The following is a 21,480-nucleotide window of genomic DNA, read 5'->3' as shown; positions in this document are numbered from 1 at the left end:
GTTTTTATATCTCCCAATAATAACAATCCTCTCTCGAATAATAATCCTCTCTCGAATAATAATCCTCCCTCTAACCCGGGCCTCTCACTCTTTTATACTCTCAGTTCCCATCCACGCACAGCAGGTCACGCCACCTCACCAGGCACGCAGCTTCAGCTAATCAGGGCAGCAGGGGCAAATCTCCACCAAATTGGATTCACCTGTATCCTGGTACACCTGCGCAGCACTCAAGATGTTTGTCTCTTATATGAGGAAGTCAGGTGCAAGTCATATGACTTAGCTGCAGTCCCTGGCGCCTTTGGGACTGCCGCCACACCCGCTCCTAACAATTCCCCCTTTTTTCTTTTTTGGCAGAGAGAATGTCTGTAGATAGCCCCCCGCAGCCATGTCCCTTACCCGTCCTTGGGTGACAAACAGCATTGGTTTGATCCCTGTCTTAGGTTGGTGACATGCCCAGGGAGTGTTATCACTGACTACCTCTCTATTATGCCAAGCCACACCTGGGGAGATTGTGTTTTGCTTGCGGCAGGTGCATCAAAAGGCCAGGATGTTAATTAACTTATGGCCAGATCTTAATTGCTGCAAGCAAGCCTCATGGGTGAAGGTAGAGGTCTGATCCCCAGTGTGCAAGCATAGGGGCCCTACACAAAACCATCCCTTAGGCTCATCACCCAGAGAGGTCTTGGCCAGCTCCCGTGTCGTTTTTCCTGGGGAAAGGGAACTAGGACACTGAACCTTCATGCAATCAGACATACCTTCCACAGGATGCCAACAGCAAGCTATCCTCTGTGCAGTGCTTAGCCTCGCACCCCACGGCATAATGCAGCATAATTTCTTTTAGAGCGGCAAACCGAATCTGAGGAGATTGTCCCGCCTCCACTGCAGCAAAAGCCTATGCTACCATGGCGAAAGTGCGGGCTGCACACTCTGCACCTAACACATGTGCCAAACACAAAAAACACACACACTATAACAAGCATACATCCCAGGGCTCTCATCCCTACTCATCTTCCCTGAAGCAAGGGATAGATGGCCAGCGGGGCTATCTCTTTAAGGGGAATTCAGGGATCAAAAAGCGTGGAAAAATTTGAATGTCATGTCGAGCTGGTATCGGCTTCTGGAATACCGAAAGGATCTCCCATCTCTGCTCCATCGTTTGTGCTTGTGGGACCATCCACCACATCCACAGGGGCAACTGGATCAGGAGCCTCATTCTTGCAGCGTCTCACCAATCTCTCCAGCACCCAAAGAGGTTCTGTCTGGTCCTGTGGAAACACACAAACAGACCCTCTCGCCCATGTCAACACCAGATCTGGTCGATCCTCTCCAAATCTCCGGACAGAAGGTCCACCTACAGGTGGCTGCTGAGGAGGCATAGGGAGGCGGCACAAAAGCTAATTCGCCTTCCTCCTCCACCTCGGCTCTTTTATTTTGTCCTTTCTGTCCACCTGATAACACTGTGTCTCCTTTCTTTTTCCTTTTTCTTTTTAAGCCCTTCTCCTCTTCCGACATACTTTCTTGTTGCTCTGTAAGGATTTTCTGACCTGTCTTGACTGCCTCTACACACAGTTTCAAACAGTAACAGAGTCCATATATCAGAACAAACAAGACCAAAACTATCAGACCTACCCACAAAGGGTCAATGGGAGAAAAAAGCATAACTACTCAGCGAGGATCTATTGATCACTACACTGAGGTTATCATAGTTCCTTAACTTGTCCCCAAACCAGGAACCTTAACTTGTCCCAAAGCCAGGAACCTTAACTTGTCCCAAAGCCAGGAACCTTTCGTTACTTTGTGCCTGCTTCCTGGCAACTTTATATTCCCCTCTATTTTATCCGAGGTCCTTCCCAAACTCCTGGGTTACTTTGTGCCTACTTCCTGGCAACTTTATGCTCACCTCTATTTTATCCGAGGTCCTTCCCAAACTCCTGGGGTCACAAGTTTCACTCACCTTGAACTTACCCTGCCGGCAACCACTGACTGCTGAAAGTTCTGAACTCGGTGGGGGAGTCGGTTCCCCGTATGGGCCACCAATTGTCGCGTCTGCTCTCGACCAGCAAGAACGACACGACCACCAGTCCTTCTAACAGCAGTTTATTCAGTCTTCATCTTTCTTCTTTCTCTTAAAAATATCCCCCTTTAACCCAGGGATCAATTTGGGAGACTTACCAGTACCGTTCCCCAGCTGAAGAGTTCTGAATCCACGCCGGATCCTTCTCAACAGTCTGTTTTACGAGAACCTTTATTAACCCCTTCTTCCCCGTGATGCAGTTCTGAATCCTCCCTGTAGCAGGGGGTCTTCGCTCTTGCCTGAAGATGTTTCTTTTCCCGGGTTTCGGCACCACTTGTTGCGCGCGCTCAACTCGCCAGCAAGAACGACGCCACAGCAGGATCCTTCTGCACACGTTTATTCAGTCCTGTTTCTTCTTGTTTATATCTCCCTTGTTTATATCTCTCCCTTGTTTATATCTCCCTTGTTTTTATATCTCCCAATAATAACAATCCTCTCTCGAATAATAATCCTCTCTCGAATAATAATCCTCCCTCTAACCCGGGCCTCTCACTCTTTTATACTCTCAGTTCCCATCCACGCACAGCAGGTCACGCCACCTCACCAGGCACGCAGCTTCAGCTAATCAGGGCAGCAGGGGCAAATCTCCACCAAATTGGATTCACCTGTATCCTGGTACACCTGCGCAGCACTCAAGATGTTTGTCTCTTATATGAGGAAGTCAGGTGCAAGTCATATGACTTAGCTGCAGTCCCTGGCGCCTTTGGGACTGCCGCCACACCCGCTCCTAACAATTCCCCCTTTTTTCTTTTTTGGCAGAGAGAATGTCTGTAGATAGCCCCCCGCAGCCATGTCCCTTACCCGTCCTTGGGTGACAAACAGCATTGGTTTGATCCCTGTCTTAGGTTGGTGACATGCCCAGGGAGTGTTATCACTGACTACCTCTCTATTATGCCAAGCCACACCTGGGGAGATTGTGTTTTGCTTGCGGCAGGTGCATCAAAAGGCCAGGATGTTAATTAACTTATGGCCAGATCTTAATTGCTGCAAGCAAGCCTCATGGGTGAAGGTAGAGGTCTGATCCCCAGTGTGCAAGCATAGGGGCCCTACACAAAACCATCCCTTAGGCTCATCACCCAGAGAGGTCTTGGCCAGCTCCCGTGTCGTTTTTCCTGGGGAAAGGGAACTAGGACACTGAACCTTCATGCAATCAGACATACCTTCCACAGGATGCCAACAGCAAGCTATCCTCTGTGCAGTGCTTAGCCTCGCACCCCACGGCATAATGCAGCATAATTTCTTTTAGAGCGGCAAACCGAATCTGAGGAGATTGTCCCGCCTCCACTGCAGCAAAAGCCTATGCTACCATGGCGAAAGTGCGGGCTGCACACTCTGCACCTAACACATGTGCCAAACACAAAAAACACACACACTATAACAAGCATACATCCCAGGGCTCTCATCCCTACTCATCTTCCCTGAAGCAAGGGATAGATGGCCAGCGGGGCTATCTCTTTAAGGGGAATTCAGGGATCAAAAAGCGTGGAAAAATTTGAATGTCATGTCGAGCTGGTATCGGCTTCTGGAATACCGAAAGGATCTCCCATCTCTGCTCCATCGTTTGTGCTTGTGGGACCATCCACCACATCCACAGGGGCAACTGGATCAGGAGCCTCATTCTTGCAGCGTCTCACCAATCTCTCCAGCACCCAAAGAGGTTCTGTCTGGTCCTGTGGAAACACACAAACAGACCCTCTCGCCCATGTCAACACCAGATCTGGTCGATCCTCTCCAAATCTCCGGACAGAAGGTCCACCTACAGGTGGCTGCTGAGGAGGCATAGGGAGGCGGCACAAAAGCTAATTCGCCTTCCTCCTCCACCTCGGCTCTTTTATTTTGTCCTTTCTGTCCACCTGATAACACTGTGTCTCCTTTCTTTTTCCTTTTTCTTTTTAAGCCCTTCTCCTCTTCCGACATACTTTCTTGTTGCTCTGTAAGGATTTTCTGACCTGTCTTGACTGCCTCTACACACAGTTTCAAACAGTAACAGAGTCCATATATCAGAACAAACAAGACCAAAACTATCAGACCTACCCACAAAGGGTCAATGGGAGAAAAAAGCATAACTACTCAGCGAGGATCTATTGATCACTACACTGAGGTTATCATAGTTCCTTAACTTGTCCCCAAACCAGGAACCTTAACTTGTCCCAAAGCCAGGAACCTTAACTTGTCCCAAAGCCAGGAACCTTTCGTTACTTTGTGCCTGCTTCCTGGCAACTTTATATTCCCCTCTATTTTATCCGAGGTCCTTCCCAAACTCCTGGGTTACTTTGTGCCTACTTCCTGGCAACTTTATGCTCACCTCTATTTTATCCGAGGTCCTTCCCAAACTCCTGGGGTCACAAGTTTCACTCACCTTGAACTTACCCTGCCGGCAACCACTGACTGCTGAAAGTTCTGAACTCGGTGGGGGAGTCGGTTCCCCGTATGGGCCACCAATTGTCGCGTCTGCTCTCGACCAGCAAGAACGACACGACCACCAGTCCTTCTAACAGCAGTTTATTCAGTCTTCATCTTTCTTCTTTCTCTTAAAAATATCCCCCTTTAACCCAGGGATCAATTTGGGAGACTTACCAGTACCGTTCCCCAGCTGAAGAGTTCTGAATCCACGCCGGATCCTTCTCAACAGTCTGTTTTACGAGAACCTTTATTAACCCCTTCTTCCCCGTGATGCAGTTCTGAATCCTCCCTGTAGCAGGGGGTCTTCGCTCTTGCCTGAAGATGTTTCTTTTCCCGGGTTTCGGCACCACTTGTTGCGCGCGCTCAACTCGCCAGCAAGAACGACGCCACAGCAGGATCCTTCTGCACACGTTTATTCAGTCCTGTTTCTTCTTGTTTATATCTCCCTTGTTTATATCTCTCCCTTGTTTATATCTCCCTTGTTTTTATATCTCCCAATAATAACAATCCTCTCTCGAATAATAATCCTCTCTCGAATAATAATCCTCCCTCTAACCCGGGCCTCTCACTCTTTTATACTCTCAGTTCCCATCCACGCACAGCAGGTCACGCCACCTCACCAGGCACGCAGCTTCAGCTAATCAGGGCAGCAGGGGCAAATCTCCACCAAATTGGATTCACCTGTATCCTGGTACACCTGCGCAGCACTCAAGATGTTTGTCTCTTATATGAGGAAGTCAGGTGCAAGTCATATGACTTAGCTGCAGTCCCTGGCGCCTTTGGGACTGCCGCCACACCCGCTCCTAACAGCACATGAAACTGATTCTAAACAAGTTTCCTTCCTAGCATCTCCAGGCGATTTTTCAGGAGAAAAGAAAAAAAAAGTGTGTGTATGTGTGGGGAGCATTTACGAAGGAATATTGTTATATTATTCTGCATTTCCTAGAGTAACAATTTATAGAATGACTCTCTCTGACACACACACACACATGATTTATTAGAAGGACTGACAGGCTATAGTCCATCTAGCCCAACAATGGCTCTATGTGTATGTCTATATACTGAAGGTCTAAGAATTCAGTAGTTGCTCAAGTCCATGAGACTGGATATCTCAGCTGGTCCTCAGTATATACCATAATCCTGAAGAAGTGGGCTCTAATGCCAATGAAGGAGTGGATTTGCTAGGAAGGGACATACAGAGAGAGAGAGAGAGAGAGAGAGAGAGAGAGAGAGAGCTTCCTTCTTCTATGTCCTTTATACAGGCTGTCAACAGAAGGTGTGGTCTAAATTAAAGGTGGGTCTTTCCACCTCGAAGATTTGACCTTCTCACTTCAAATGATCCAATTAAGCAAAACAAAACAAAACAAAACAAAACAAAACAAAACAAAGCAAAACTCCCTCTCAATTGTATCTAGACATTTCTGAGTTACAGTTAATTCCAGATGAAGACAGGTTGATAACCAAGAATAACCATCACAGAAGGTGTTCAAAACGAAGGAAATGTTTAAAGATAAACCACATTCTGGTATTCTAGCCAGTTTTATGTGTAATAATTACTAACTTGCAAGTATTTGGGAAAACTGGAGAAACATTTACTCCTCCAAACTGTCTTACTATACTTGCTAAACAAAGCAGTGTTTATTTATTTTTCATAATATACTTAGTACCAAATTGGCTTATAAGTAAGTGCTCATGTAAACTAAAGTTGTAAACTTGACCCAGATTTATTTTGGCTCATAATAAAACTGAAATTTAAAGGAACAAAATAAAGGTAAATGACAAAAAGTCTATTTAATTAATGCAACCACATAGCTAAAATAGAGACAGCTAATGGCTCTAAATCTCTTTGGGGAACAATTAACTTGAGTTTTTGAGTTAGAATTTTAAATCTGCTTTTAGGGACAAGATATACATACTCACATAGTTCTGGTCTAGATGCTATCTCCTTGATCCTTATTTTAGTTCTGGTTCTACCACAAGGCCCAAATTGCTTGAGACATATATGAACTTTAAGAGGTGGTTGCTCCTGCTGCAGGATATGTTCTTCCTATGAACAATTGCACTTCCTTGAAATACTGAACTGTACTCCAAAGGTCAAGAAGACAATTTATGTCTGTGCTTTTGTATATGTTTCAGATGTGTGTGAAAATGTATGTGAATACAAACATTAAATTATTCTAAGAATATTTTTTACCTAACAGTTTTTTAAAATTTTATTTATTTATTATACGTGTAAGTACACTGTAGCTGTCTTTAGACACACCAGGAGAGGGAGTCAGATCTTGTTACAGATGGTTGTGAGCCACCATGTGGTTGCTGGGATTTGAACTCTGGACCTTCAGAAGAGCAGTCAGGTGCTCTTACCCACTGAGCCATCTCATCAGCCCTACCTAACAGTTTTTTAAGACCCTGATTTTAACAAGGCCAATATAGGTGCCAACTCTTAAGTATTTTTCTAATTGTCATTTCAAAAACCTACTTGGAGGCTTACTAATACATCTTTAGAGTTTAAATAAGCTTAATATTAAGTAGCCTAATTAACCCCACAATGATATATTTTAAATTTTTTCTCCTGTTTTTAGGTTAAAAGTGAAAATGATAGTCATAAATGATAAACTTTATCCTACTTTGAATGCTTTATAAACACTAATAAAAGCAAATACTTTTTCTAATAAAAAGTATTTCAAGGTACTAGTCATAATAATTGAAACATTTAACAAGTAATTAATTTAGATTTATTTAAGAAAACAAAAACTACAAATATAATTTACCTGTGTTTATAATTGTTACATATTCAAGGTATGATGTGTGTGTGTGTGTGTGTGTGTGGTTTAGAAAAAGCCCCCTGAACTTTCATTTTAAAATGACCTTATTAAAATTGTTATCTGCATTTTATGTTTTCGTATATGGATTTTAAAAACCTATGATTAAGTTTTAGGGTTTTTTTCTGCTCATTGGACAAAGCCTTTTCCTTTTTGGAGGGTCACTGCTTTAACAACAACAACAAGATCTGTTTAGAGAATGATACATACCGTAAATGACAGTTTCTGAAAAAAAATCTGTGTCTGGGTATGAATGACAAATTCCTGAAAAAGTCTGGATTTGCAGAGAGACTGATGTTCCAATTGAAATTTCAATACTGTGGAGAGACTGGAATCTTACAGTTTTACAGGCTATTTATCTGAGATAGTTTTAGCCTTCCGGAAGAGCCTTCTGTTGCCCTATTCAGACTCTGACATCTTTTGATAATAAATAAGACCGTTTAAAATTATTGACTTAGTATATCATTAGCTCCCACCAACCCCAGAAGTAAGCGTGATATCAGATAGCATCTTGGCCTGTAGATTAAGCTCCCCCATCTCCTTGTACCTGCCTCTTTGAACCCACTAATGTGTTTTAAACTTGCTTTAATGTATGACTTTCTTTGTCTTGTAAAACTATAAAAATGTCATGAAACTACTTTTACATTGGAACAGTTTGTAATAACACAGATCTGTTCTCTGGAGACATAGCCACTCAAATGGATCCAAATAAATTATTACTTATTTCTTTTAAGATAAGAGCTGTAGGGTTTTTTTTAAATTATTTTATGTATATGAGTACACTGTAGCTGTCTTCAGACACACAGAAGAAGGCATCAGATCCTATTACAGATGGCTGTGAGCCACCATGTGGTTGCTAGGAATTGAACTCAGAACCTTTGGAAGAGCAGCCAGTGCTCTTAACCACTGAGCCATTTTACAGCTGTAGTTTTATGTCAACACTACTTAGAAAACTCCTCGTGAATTAAATTTATAAAACTTGTTTTAATGGACAAATATTTAAAGTTGTTTATAAGACTTGGTCTATTAAATAAACTAATAATGTAAACTAATATTGTAAAAGACTTTTAACTTTGGTTACTAAAATTCAAAATTACCTACAGAGTCTTTCTCAAAGGGAGGGAGGGAGGGGGAAGTGGGATGGGGGGCAGGGCAGGGAGGCAGGTTGGACAGGATTTCATTACTTAAAAGAAAAATAAAATCACACAGAAGATTTCATTCTTATTAAAAGAACTGGAGTGTATCCAGATAATTTTAACCCATTTCCTAGAAGACAGTGAGCTTTCTCTCATCGTCTGAGAACACAGGCATGTGGACTTTAAGTAGCTGGATGGTACTCCTCTTAGCTGACAATTGAGTACCCCCAAGAACCAAATGTTTCTCTCAATGTTTATATTCTTAGATTTAAGTTTTTAGATTTAATTTTTTATGATATTTAGTTGTTCCACCAACATATCTTTAAGTGATAAAATAATCTTGGTCTTAGAGAAGTCACAAGTGAAGATATAATGTCCTTTCATTTAATCATGCCTTGTAGTTATGACTGCTAGCTTACCCTAAGCCCATACATTATTCCAAAACTAACATTTAAGAGATCCAAGGTTTTTACTGTCCTATATACACTCATTACACAGTATAGTTTGGATAAAATTTTAAAATCTAGTTTTTAAATATAACTTGAATTCTCTTTACTCTAGCTGTAGATAACCAAAGGTTTAGAATTATACAAAAGATAGCAATCTTAAATAACAACACCTATGTTGATTTATACATTAAGTATTGATGTTTCTAATTTTAACTATTATCTAAAAAGTTCTATAGTGCAATTATCCAGCCTTTTTAAAAATCATTAAAGAATGTTTGTATTTTACAAATAAAAAGGGAAGACAATACTAAAGTGATTGGAGGTGTCATTTCCAGCCACTTAAATATGAGTAAGATAGCTCATACAGTACAAATAACTATAAACACAGGGAAATATAGTCAATCTAGGTAAATATGTACATTTTGGTTATTTTAAATACATCTTTCCTTCATTTGTTAGCTTCACTCCATTAGGTCAAATTGTGTCTTTAATTATTTGATTGTAGATATAGTCATCCCAGTTCATGTGCTATGTCAGATAAAGAGCATAAGAAAATCATTCAGATCTCCATCATGAGCAGATGGTTTAACATCATCCAGGATTTTGTTTCTTAGTGGCCTTTACCTGTTACAGGATATTTGATTATTGTATGTAGAAATGCTAATTATTAGAAAAATGTCAAAGCTTAAATAGGTATAGCATTATGCAGTTGCTGTTAGGTGTGTTCTGAAGAGATGCAGTTTAGGCGTGCCTCTAAAAGCCTCCATAGATAAGAATGCTAATGCAGGGAAAGTCCCTGTCCATGTTAAGGCAAGTTGCTTGGGAGAAGGCTTGTGTTTCTTGATGTGTGACCCCAGACAAAGTCAGCTGGGTGCTCTAGAGCTAACCCACCATAAACTTGAAATGATTTAGCAACTACTGACTTGGCTGGAGCCTCCCCATCCAAGGGTGTAGGGGAGGAGGTAGAGACTTCTTTTATATGCAATTGGACCTTTCATAGTGTCTCTCTCTCTCTCTCAGAAAAGAGCAACAGAAAAGCAGCTGGCAGGACACAGGTCAAGCACTATTCTAACAAAGAGAACTGAGGAGCCCTTTTGGGTTTGGAGGAGCTCAAGGGAAAGGTAGATGAGCTCCGAGCTCCGTAGAAAGACACAGATAGACACTTCCAAAGAGCTAGCAGTTTAGCTGTAGGATGAGGCTTGTAAATAGATACTTTGTATGTAATTAAGAAAAGAAAGTTACCTTGCTGAGCCTGCTTTATCCTCAGTTTGCACTTCTGTCTTTATTGGTATTAATATCAGATAATTTAAAAGGTTACATTTATCACCTATTCTTTCTAGAAGAGGCTATCTTGCTCTACTCAGCCTCTACATCAGATCCTAGCAATGAGTTGCTTAGCTATGTGGGAACATATGATGTTTAATAAATAATATGTGACCCCACTCAAAAAAAAATATTTGGCCGGGCGTGGTGGCGCACACCTTTAATCCCAGCACTCGGGAGGCAGAGGCAGGCGGATTTCTGAGTTTGAGGCCAGCCTGGTCTACAAAGTGAGTCAAGGACAGCCAGGACTGCACAGAGAAACCCTGTCTCAAAAAAACAAAAACAAAAACAAAAAAAAAAATTTTTTTGGTTGGCTAACAAAGAGGACTGCAAAGGAGTTTCCAAAAAGCAGCTGTATTTGCAGAAACTGAATGACTAGAATTTCAGCACTGTGGAAAGACTGGAATGTGGTAGGTCCAGAAGCTAAATACCTTATCTTGGGCAAGTATTAGTCTTGCCGTGGTGTCAGAACTAACACCCTGTGACTAATGGATAAAAATTTATTAATTTACCAGACTGCAAGCTTCTACCAACCTCAAAACTAAGCAGGTTATTCAATAGTATCTTGGGCCTATAAAAAAGATTCCTCAATTTCTATGTACCTACTCCTCTGCTATAACTCCACGGTATTTTAAACTTGCTTTGATTTATGACTTTTTGTTCTATAAAGCTATAATACTTCATAAAACTGTTTCTACATTTGAACATGAATTTGAGGTAAAGTCTGTGTTCCTAGGCCATGGTCACCCAAAATAATTTCAGAAAAACTATCTTTTATTCCTTTAAGGTTAGAGATGTGGTTTTGAGTCAACACTTTTGACCCAAGAAAGAGGAACATTTCTCCAGTTTCCCTATAAGGCCATTGATCATCATGAGGTATTCTCTCAGACACCTCCACATTAATGGTTGAAAGTAACAAATGCCTCTCATCTTCAGTGTCTTTCTGATCAGATGCTCATAAATTTCCTATGCTAATGGCCCTGCCCCTTGCTGGCTTCAGCATCTGGGAGAGCAGACCCCGCACCTTGCCTAGGGCAGTGTCTTAGAGCTGGCCCTGGTAGACAAGTTAGCCTCTCGTCCTCTAGTCCTGTAGCATTCCAATCTCTCCAAAGTATTGGAGTTCTGATATGTCAACCCCTTTCTGTAAGCAATCGTCCTTTTTTGGAGGGGGCTGGAGTGTTGGTTTTTTTGAGACAGGATTTCTGTGTAACCCTGCTTTCCTAGAACTGGTTCTATAGACAGAGCTGGCATCAAACTCAGAGATCCTCTTGCCTTTGCTTCCCGAATACTCAGTTTAAAGGGGTCTGCCACCATATCCAGGCTCCATCAGTCTTTTCAGGAGCTCTTGTTCACAGGAGGAAGAGTTCAAAAAGGAGTTTGTTGTCAGTTTATAGATGTGAGCTTTAGAGAATGAAGCAAGAGATCCTGAGAAGCAGGGCACCAGCAAACTGCTGGCCTAGGGACTTTGTGTAAGACTCATGGCAGGAACTGAAGTAGGGCAATGAGGAGGGGGTGGGTTGGCCACTCCAGTTGTCCCAATCATGATCCTGTCCTATTCTACCTTTTAATCATGTTCTCATATATAGATTGCAAATATGTTCATTTGAAGAAAGAAAGCAATCAAGAAAGCAGAAATCCTTTCTTAAATCCCTGTCTTCTGGCCCAGGCATTGCCTTTCAGCTGCAGTGTTGAAATTAAGCCAAACATCATGGTGTCTTGTATATAGCAGCAGTTTCTTGCCCAGAAAAAAAAAATCAGATGGAGATATGGTTGTTCCTATAATAGTTTATATGAAATTGATTGTCATGTCTAGGATTCCTTGGATTGATGAGAGAGAGGGAGAGAGAGACAGAGAGAGAGACAGACATTAGAGAGAGACAGACAGAGAGAGAGAGAGAGACAGAGAGGGACAGAGACAGAGACAGACAGAGACAGAGACAGAGGCAGAGAGACAGAAAGAGAGGCAAGAGGCTCTCGTTGAGTTTCTGTTGCATCTTGGAAATGAAAGGGTTTACTTCATCTGACAGATTCCAGTCTATCACTGAGGGAAGCCAAGGCCAGACCTTAAGGTAGGAGTTTGAAGCAGATGCCACCAAGGAATGCTGCTTGCTGGTTTGCTCCCAGGCCTGCTGAGCTACCCTTTTATAAACCCCAGGTCATAGTACTTCAAATGGTGGGCCTGGGCCTCCTATGTCAACCAGCAATAAAGGCAATGCCCCACATATGCCACAAGCCAATCTGTATAGGCAAATTCTCATTTATATTCATACATCCAAGGTGACTGTAGCCTATGTCAACTTGACGATAAAAACTAGACAGTATACTAATCATTTTCTCCTTTTATTAAAAATACACTTTATTACATAATATATCCTGATTATAATTTCTCCTTCCTCTACTCCTCCCAGTTTCTCCGCATCTCCCTTCCCATCCATATTACTTTTGGTCTTTTAACAGATAACAGTCGCCTAAAGGGTAATAATATTGTACTGCATTGCATTGTATTGTACTGTACTGTACTGTACTGTATTGTATTGTATTGTATTGTATTGTATTCTTTTAATGCGAAAACAAGAGTAATGGATAAGAATAGGACAAAACAAACAAGCCAAAAAAAAAAAAAAGAGACCAAGAAAAGGCATAGCACAAGAAGTAGATATACACACATCACATACTCAGGAATCCCATAAAAACACTAAACTGGAAGTCATAATATATGCATAACAGGACCTAGAGAAGAAACATGGAAAGGCTCCAATACAACTTTATGAGACAAGGAACCTCTAAAGATGCCTTTGAATTTGTTTTCTGTTGGTCATTTACTCCTGGGCATGCAGATTACTCTTAAAGAGTAGTTTGTTTCCCCAGTGAGATTCCCTTGGGGAAAAAACAAACTTTCATTTTAAAGTGGTTATCAACTGGAGGTTGCTAGTAGTGGGTTAGGAATGGGGTCATGTGTTCACTTTCTTTTCAGCTCTAGGACCAAATCTGGTACAGACTTCTGCAGGCCCTGTGCATGCTGCCTCAGTTTCTGTGAGTTCATATGTGTGCAGACATTGTTAGTTTACAGGGTCTTGTTTTTTCAATGTCCCCTACCTCCTCTGTTTCTTTCTCTCTTTTGAAAGATTTATTTATTTATTTATTTATTTATTTATTTATTTAATGTATGTGAATACTCTGTAGCTGTCTTTAGACACACCAGAAGAGGGCATTGGATTCCACTACAGATGGTTGTGAGCCACCATGTAGTTGCTGGGAATTGAACTCAGGATCTTTGGAAGAGCAGTCAGTGCTCTTAACTGCTGTGCTATCTCTCCAGTAGTCCCCCTCTGTTTCTTTCTTTCTTTCTTTTTTTAAAATACAAACATAGACTTTATTAAATGCTGCTCAATTTCCAGTGAAGATCTCTCATTATAAAACAGTTTTCCATACAACTGCGAGGCAAGAGGCTGGAATGGCACTGGTAACAACAGTGTGAAAAATACCTGACCAGGTAAAAACAGACAAAGCTTCTACATAGTCAACTCTGAGGACACCTGCTGCAGTTCCCTTACATAAAGCCAGGCAGTGACAGCTAGCAGTCTGCATCACACTGTGGGAGGGACCCAGAGCTCCACCCTGCAGGCAGGCAGGCTGGCCTGGGGACTGGCATGGTGAGGACTGGGAAGGCCCTGCCTCCAGCCTTGGAGGAGAGGAATGAAGGAGGTGAGCCTCGGGTCCACCCATGGCCTGTGCTGCTCTGCACACGCTCCGGGGTGCTGCTGCAGAAGGGGGGATTTGGGAACATCAGAATTTTGGTTTACTTTCCCCCAACTTTAATACTTTGTGCTTCAGAAGCCTGGAAATGTCAGATGTTGTAAAACCCAGAGTATGGCAGTGTCTTTAATGAGGCTGGGCTCTTGTCCCCCGCCCACACCTCCCTAGGAGATGTGAGGGAAGGGCAACACCTCCGCTTATCTTATGAGGCTCTTTCCTCAGATGTACTCAAGGTGTGCAGCACCAAGGTGTGCAGCACGGTGAAAACACATGATAAAGGAAGTATGCAGAGGACGACTTCATCTGTGTGTGCAGCACAACCGGGCTCAAGTCGAAACATACGCTTGCCACTCCCACCATCACCTCACACAACAGAGACAGTGACACAATCCATGATTAGACAGAGTTTACAATATACTTGGCTGTGATACAGCACAGGGCTATGTTTTAGTCCATAATTCTTTTGCTTTTACGCTTGCCAGGAAAAACTGGCCTCCTAATTATATTATACAGATGAGGTCTGCTCTGAAGTTTTTATATCCCCCCCACCCCAAGAAAAAGTGTACAAAACTACCGCCCAGCAGGGAGAGCTGATCTTTATTTGGCACTGGTACTGCTCTGAAGAATACTGTGCATGTTTTAAGCATTGTTCTGTTTCTCTAGAGCCTTCTTCAGCTGCAGCTCTTCTAGCTTTTTCCATAACTCTTCCCGTTCCAGTTCTTTCTTCTTCTCTCTCTGTCTTTCGGCTTTGTAGGAACTAGTAAGGTTGTCAAAAAGCTTGCCGTTCATCTCCATGAGGGTTTTCAGCACATTGTACACCAGTGCTACAGTAGGCTGATTCCAGTGTTCTTTGGAAATTTTATACAAGCTGGCAAACATGATTGGCAGGATTTTATCTATATTCTCTTCAATCAAACTAAGAATATATTCATTATTCCAGAATTACAGTGCTCTTTCTGCAACCTGGAAATGAGCTGGAGACACACTTGGATATCTGCTTAAAAAGCAGCTCTTCAATTTTTTTGAATTGTGTTGGTTCAATGACATCTAAGACATCTTCAATTTTTCCTAAAACATCACCTCTTTCTGACTGCATGTTTTTGGCCGAAATTTCAGTAGTCCTCTGATCACCGGCTCTGTCAGCGTTGTGGCTTTCTCCAGGAACTGCACAACACAGTACGCCAGCTGTGCATAAAACAAGGCCAATCCTTTTGCAGTATGCATAGGAATAAAAACCTTCATTAGAAACTGCTTATGCTCTGCTTTCACTGGCAATGCAAAGCCATTGATGATACTTCCCAATATTTCAAGGAGCTCAGCCACACCACTGAAATGTTCCGTTTCATATATAAACCTGAGGAAAATGTTGTTAATCTGCTTTCTGATGAACGCTCTCAGGCCAAGGAACTTGCCATAAATCTGATTTAGGACGGTCTTCAGGAAGTCGCGCTCCCGTGGATCTTCACTATCAAAAAGCTCCAGGAGCAGTTGGACAACTTCTGATCAATGTATCGCTTTGCAATGCTGGACTGGAAATCAGCACTCTCCAAAAATCTTTTTTTTTTAAAGATTTATTTATTTATTTATTTATTTATTTATTTATTTATTATATGTAAGTACACTGTAGCTGTCTTCAGACACTCCAGAAGAGGGAGTCAGATCTCTTTACGGATGGTTTTGAGCCACCATGTGGTTGCTGGGACTTGAACTCAGGACCTTTGGAAGATCAGTCAGTGCTCTTACCCGCTGAGCCATCTCATCAGCCCACTCTCCAAGAATCTTAAGAAGAATTCATACACCAAACTGTAAGTGAGGTCAAAAGGCCTCAAGTGTGGGCTCATCCTTTTCCGGGTCAAAATCTGGATTATCACTTGGAGGAAGTGTCCGGAAGATGTTAGCACTGATCATTTTTACTATATCAGAATACGCTGATTCAACAATTACACCACGATTAGTTGAAACATACTCAACCAGTTCATTCAGTGTCGCTCTTTTAATTTCTTTGATCTTCAAGTCTGAAACAGAGTCCATGAAATCAAACAGTACACAGCACTGTTGTAGCTTCTGGCAGAAACGCTCTTCCTGTTCATTTGAAGTGGCATCTTTGAGCTGGGGCAGGGGGTGCAGGTCCGCCTGGCTGCCCTGGCTGCGGAACTGCGAGGAGCCCTGAGAGCGCTTCTGCCTCTGCGCCTTGCGCACCGATTTCCGGGTCAAGCCATCCACTTTATCCGAGGCCGAGATGGTGGCGCAGGCAACTGGTGCGGGCGGCGACGGCGACGACATCTCGGCGACCCGGGCGCTCGGCGCCTCCCCCGGTGGCTGGCCCGGGCAATCGGCGGAGCACAGGCACGACGGGCCTGCGCCCCTGCGTCCCGGGCCGGCCGTGCCGCCCTCGCGCTCCGCGAGCTGCTCCTCACCCGACAGCGCCTCACTGCCGCCTCCCCGCGCCGCGCTGCCGCCTCCCGGGGCTGGCGGGGGCGCGCGGGCCGCACAAGTTACTGACGCCCGGAAGAGGGCGGACGGAGGGGAACCCGAAGTGTGGACCGCTGGGGCGAGCGCGCGGGTGCGGACGCCGGGCAGGCCTGACGGCCCCTTAGCGGGCGGAGTCCGGACAGGTCTTCAGCAGCTGCCGCCCGCGCTGTCCGCCCGAGCCGCCGCCGAGCGCTCGTTCTCCTGTCAGCGATGGCCCCTCATCGCCCGGGGCGGCCACCCGCACCCCGATCCTTGGATCCTTGGATCCTTGGAGCGTTGCCCTCGCTCAGCCTCCCGCGCCTACCGGCCGCCCACGGAGCACGCCCGGGAAGCAACTGCTACAACTTGAGAGGGTGGCTGGCTCCGGTGAGGGGGGACTCTGTGCGCGTGCGTGCGCGCTACCGCGGCCCGGGGGGAGGTCCTCGCGGGGGGGGGGGGTGGAGGAAGGCGTTTGACTGACAAGTTACGCGGGGTCACACTAGCCTCCTGAGTCTCCAGAGGGGGGCGGGGCGCGAGCCTCCCTCTGTTTCTTAAACTCTTTCTGTCTCCTCTTTCATGGGGTTTCCTAGTGGACTGTCAGTCAAAGAAGATATTGCTTGGTAATTCCTACAAGTTTTGTGTCACCATTCCACTAGCATATCTTGTAAGCAGGGTACCTTTGTAGACAGTGGTGCTGTGGCTGGGTTGATGCTTACAAGTCTCTTTTGACAGAGTATAGAGGACTTTCCTGTAGTATAGATGCTGTGTTGATTTGAATATGCGTGGTTCATAGGAAATGGCACTATTAGGAGTTGTGGCCTTGTTGGAGGAAGTGTGTCACTGTGTAGGTGGGCTTTGAGGTCTCCTCCTATGCTCAGGCTCTATCCAGTATGGATGAGACCTGGCTGCCTGCATAGAAGAGTTTCCTTCTGGCTGTTTTTTGGATCAAAATGTAGAATTCTCAGTTCCTTCTTCAGCACCATGTTTGCCTGCAGGCTGCCATGCTTCCTGCCATGGTGATAATGGACTAAACCTCCGAAACTGTATTTAAATTAAATGTTTTTTTTTAATTTATAAGATCGAATTAAATGTTTTCCTTGATAAGTCTTGGTCAAGGTGTCTCTTTATAGCAATAAAACCTTAACTAAGACAAATGTCAAAAAGTGTAGAGGGTCTTTAAGATCATGCAGTAGTCAAAATTAGGGACATGATACTCAGGGATCAGTTAGTTTTGGATCCTGTTCTTTTTGTATTGGGTTGTTTTTTGTTTGTTTGTTTACCAGTTGTATTATCTGTTGAGATGAGTTGGGATCTCGCTGACCATATCACTTTAGAAGCACTGAAGCCATTTCTCCATGTTGACTATCCCCTTTGGAGAATGAATGTTGAATAGAGTCAAACATCAGGGTTTCCACAGCTTCTCTGACCAAGGAGACAGAGCTGCAGGACCTTAGGAGAGATTCCTCATGATTTCCTGGGACCTGGTTGACCTTGGAAGGCAAAGATCAGAATACAGTGACTTCCATTTAGTTCTTCTGTCCACATTGGTACAGACCTCCCACTTAGTTACTTTTGGTTGCTGTAATAAAAGACCATGACAAAGACAACATACAGAAAAAGAGTTTATTTTGTTTTATGGTCCAGAAGGGTAATGTGATGGTTCAAATGAGAATGGCCCACATAGGCTCATCTATTTGAATGTTTGGTCTCCAGTTTGCAGAACTATTTGGGAGGACTAGGAGGTATGGTCACTGGAGGTGTGTCACTAGGGTTAGCCTTTCAAGTGTTAAAAGCCCACACTATCATAGTTAGCCCCCCCTTCTCTCTGCTTCATGCTGATGAATAAGGATATAAACTCTCAGCTACTGCTCCAGTGCCATGTTTGCCTGCTGCTGCTGTTTTCTGCACCATGATGGTAATGGACTCACCCTCTGAAACTGTAAGCTCCCAATAAACTCTCTTATTAGTTGCCTTGGTCATGGTGTGTTTTCACAGCAATAGAAAAGTAACTAAGAAAGTTAAATGTCCATATGATGGTGACAGGCAGGGCAGCAGGAGCAGGAAGCAGAGAGCTCACATCTTGAACAACAAAACAGTGAGTGAACCATAAGTAACATGGAGATTTTAAACACTCATATTCTGCCTCCCATGTCATATCTTAGAACTCCCCAAACAGAACCAGTAACTGAGAATATCCAAACATTTGAGCCTTTGGGGGACACTGCTATTCAAACTACTGTATTCCACTTCCTGGCCATATCATAATGTTTTCTAGGAGCAGAACGTTCCTCAACACTTTTTGTTTCACAAGTTGTATGCTTAGCTAAGTGGGATTTTGCTCTGAGGACAGCCTTCCCTTTGTTCCAGGGCAGAGCAGGGGCTCATTTATTTGTTTGTTTGTTTGTTTGTTTATTCATTTCTTACTTTAGTTGTATGGGTGTTTTGCCTCCATATATACCCATGTGAAGGTGTTAGAGTTACAGTTTGGGAGCTTCTATGTGGTTGGTGAGAATTGAACCCCAGTCCTTTGAAGGACATCCAGTGCTCTTAACTGCTGAGCCATCTCACCAGCCCCAGAGATGCTCTTGTTAATAGCACTTATGCTCAGCTCTTGGCTGTAATGCTTAGTTCAGTGGTGATCATGTTCTCTTCAAAACTACATTTGTATTTCCTTTTATTCCACTTGCTCTTTTTCATTTATTGCTAATAATAACCATGTTGCAGACTAAATATTATGCTTTCTTGAAATTGTTTCCATAAAAAAAAACATAGTGTGTTACTTTAAATTTACTCTCAGACAATTTTTAGGAAAAGTGCAAAAGGCAGCCAAATTCTTTGCCAAATCTCACAGGTGTTGTCTCTAGCTCTGCTGCTGAACTTGTTCCCTCTGAAACCTCATTGGGCCTCCATAGTCCACATTGCTACCAATATTACTGTCTTTCTGTTTCCTATAAGGATGGCCCAATAAGCACTGCTTACATCATTCAACTGCTTTTATTTTCCAGAGTTCCAAAATTTCTTCATTCCTCCAGAACCTAATATGGTTAGGTTCATTACAGCAGCGATCTATTCTCTGGGTTGAGTTCCTATATTATATTTCTGTAATCATTTAAAAACTATTTCTTAACAAAATCAGGATTTACTTTAAACGTTTAGTTTTACTTAAGCTTTACCTAAATGGAACACTAAAGTTAAAAATAAAAGATTGATGTAGCCTTCTGGATGTTGAATAAACAGATTTGGGGGCTGTAAGAGTTTGAATGAGGATGGCCTCTGTAGATCAGAGGTTTGAACACTTGGTTCAAACACACGCCACACCATGACTGTGGCAACTTATCCAAACACAAATAAATGTTTATTTTGGCTTATGGCCCTCAAGTTTGGAGTCCATAATGGTGCGGATGGCATGGCAGCAGCAGGAAGAGGACCATGCACATCTTGAACTGCAACACAAAGCCACGTGTGGCATGGAATCTTTAAAATCTCAAATCCCCGGGCTGGTGAGATGGCTCAGTGGGTAAGAGCACCGGACTGCTCTTCCGAAGGTCCAGAGTTCAAATCCCAGCAACCACATGGTGGCTCACAACCATCTGTAATGAGATCTGACTCCCTCTTCTGGTGTGTCTGAAGACAGCTACAGTGTACTTACATATAATAAATAAATAAATCTTTAAAAAAAAACAAAGAAAAAAAAAATCTCAAATCCCTCTCCAGTCTATAGTAACACATTTTCTCCCACAAGGTCGCCATTCCCAAACCTTCCCAAACAGCATCACCAACTGGAGACCAAGTGTTGGAACATCCTTTTTCCGCTTATACAGAGGTCATCCTTGTTCAAACTATTAAAGCTTCCAAGCATGTCTAATCAACACTGAGAACATCAGTTACATCAATCTTGTACTTTCAACTGTAGTGTAACATTTGGATAAAGCTTAAGTAGAACCAAACATTTCAAGTAAATCCTGATTTTGTTAAGAAAGTTTTTCATTATCTTGATTAGACAGTTTTTAAATCCTTGTAAATGTTACAAAAAATAGATCATAAGAGAAATATACTGATTTAAATAGAACTTTGCTATTAATAAGTTCAGTTTTGATCTCAGAAAATATTATACATATCATCTGTTTCATTATTTATATACCTCATGTAACTTACTAAGACCTTCCATGACGTCTTTAGGCTTCCTAACTTTTTGATTTTGGACGAACACTTACCATATGAGAAATTGAAGGAGCTAGAGGCAGGTGAATTTCTGAGTTCAAGGCCAGCCTGGTCTACAGAGTGAGTTCTAGGACATCCAGGGCTACACAGAGAAACCCTGTCTCAAAAACAAACAAACAAACAAACAAACAAACAACAACACCCCCCCCCAATTTTATACTTAAATACTTTTAAACATTTTCTTCTCTTATTTACTGGCAATATAAGCCATGATTTTCTAACTGAGAAGAGTTTATACACTATAGTAAACATGTAATATAATATAATATCAATACATATTTCCATGTCTGCAATTGAAAGGTCAAACATGCAGTATTTGTTCAGTCCCTGAGAGTAGATGTCTGTGCAGTCTCAGTCTAGGGCTGGAATCCCAGGGAGGTCCTACAGAGCTGCCAGTTTTCAGTCTACTCTGGAATCCCAAAGAAGTAGGTTCTAAAAAGGGAGACTGAATGGCTCAGGAACAGGATAGATAAACTTGCCAGTGAAAGTGAAGGCCAGCTGGAAAGAGGCAAAGCTTCCCACTTCCATGTTTTTTAAGATGAGCTACCACCAGAAGGTTTATGATAGGTCTTCTGAATTCAAGTTGTCTGATTAAGGAAATCCCTCATCGGAATGTCCAGAACCTTGGATTTTAGTTGCTTTCAGATGCAGTCACATTGACATCAAAGATTAGACTTCATGCCAGGTTTGAGTTTAAAAAAATATTGAGAAATGTGGAATAGCCAGGAAAATCAATAGAGCTGAGAATCAGCAGTAGCATACACTCCTCAATTCAAGAATTACTTTGGTTTGTAAGAACCAATTGAAAGCTTCCTGGGAACTAGCATCCTATTCCAGATATACCT

The 21,480-nt window shown here is 42.8% G+C and overlaps 2 pseudogenes; both read right to left on the bottom strand.

The window, feature by feature from the left end:
- The window catches only part of Vmn2r-ps15 (vomeronasal 2, receptor, pseudogene 15), a 74,243-nt pseudogene that overhangs the window by 13,956 nt on the left and 38,807 nt on the right, over positions 1-21,480 (bottom strand).
- On the bottom strand, positions 14,364-16,446 carry Gm13244 (predicted gene 13244; annotated as a pseudogene).

This window comes from Mus musculus, chromosome 4 (genome assembly GCF_000001635.26).
Source record: "Mus musculus strain C57BL/6J chromosome 4, GRCm38.p6 C57BL/6J".
In the NCBI taxonomy this organism is placed as follows: domain Eukaryota; kingdom Metazoa; phylum Chordata; class Mammalia; order Rodentia; family Muridae; genus Mus; species Mus musculus.
Note: the sequence above shows the minus strand (reverse complement) of the source record. Positions and strands in the feature narration are given on the sequence as shown.